Here is a 1,257-nt window from a genome sequence, read left to right on the forward strand (position 1 = left end):
GAGCGTTTTAGATAGGTAATATAGGTACTAAATTAAACTTTTATAAGATAAGATAAAATTATTTATTTGTCGATATTTCAAATGGTCGGTATTTTGAACTGTCGGTATTTTGAACGCCTTCCTATCCATTAGGTACTTATAAGCGTTATACATATACAACAGACCGTGATACTATCATAGATATATAATAGTACACTTTAGAAGTTTCAAGTACCCACGAATAATATTATACAATCACAACAAAATAACTAAAATAGTTATTCTAGGTTTTTTAATATGTAATTTTGTCCAAATATGAATTTAAAATGTTTGTACAAAATAACTGTGCTCATATATTTTTTAGATTTTTTGGCTACAGTATGAACTATTTATGAGAATATTTGTTTAAAATTTTCAATCCTTAGCTATAAAAACTGAACATTTTATAATTTATGAATTATAATGATTGATAATTTTCGAGATTTTGATAAATTTTTTCAAAATTCGATCTTTAACTGCTTATAAAAAAATATTGTGCCTATGTATTTTTAATATTTTTCAATTGCTACTGTAACAATATATCAGGAGCCTTGTATTAAATTTTTACACTTTTTGGCCCAACAGATAAAACTTTATTGATATTTATAGAAGAAAAAACTAAAAAAATTGAAAACTGAAAATGTCCGTAAACAGCTCAAAAAAGAGTCAAAATATTTTCAAAATTGTATGGTGTTTAGAAAATGCTAATATAAACATTCAGTGAAATGTTCATGTATTTACAGTTATTCGTTTTTGAATTACAACAAAATAAGGAAATCGCCACATGAGAAATCGAGTGAATATTCAATGTTGTAAAAATAAGAATTTCAAAGGCTCATACAAATTTAATTTGGCTTTCTTATAGACATTTTTTTTTTTGATAAATGTAGAAAATCTTATAAGGAATCTTGTATTACATTTTCATATCTTAGATTTAAAAAGATAAATTTTTATGAATTCCTAACTCGAAATAATTTGCAAATTTTCGTGATTTTTCCATATTTTGTCATTTTTTGAACTTTAAATGCTTATAAAAATAAAACTGTGACTAATGATTTTTAATATTTTTCATCTGCCTTTGAAACAATATACTAGGGGCCTTCTATTAAATTTTCAAGCTTTTTTATCCAACAAATAAAATTTTATTGATATTTTTAGAAAAAAAACTAAAAAAAAATGGAAAATGGAAATATAAACAACCATTGAAAATTTCATGTATCTACGGTCATTTGTTTTAAA

Source organism: Acyrthosiphon pisum, chromosome X (assembly GCF_005508785.2).
Source record: "Acyrthosiphon pisum isolate AL4f chromosome X, pea_aphid_22Mar2018_4r6ur, whole genome shotgun sequence".
Lineage (NCBI taxonomy): Eukaryota > Metazoa > Arthropoda > Insecta > Hemiptera > Aphididae > Acyrthosiphon > Acyrthosiphon pisum.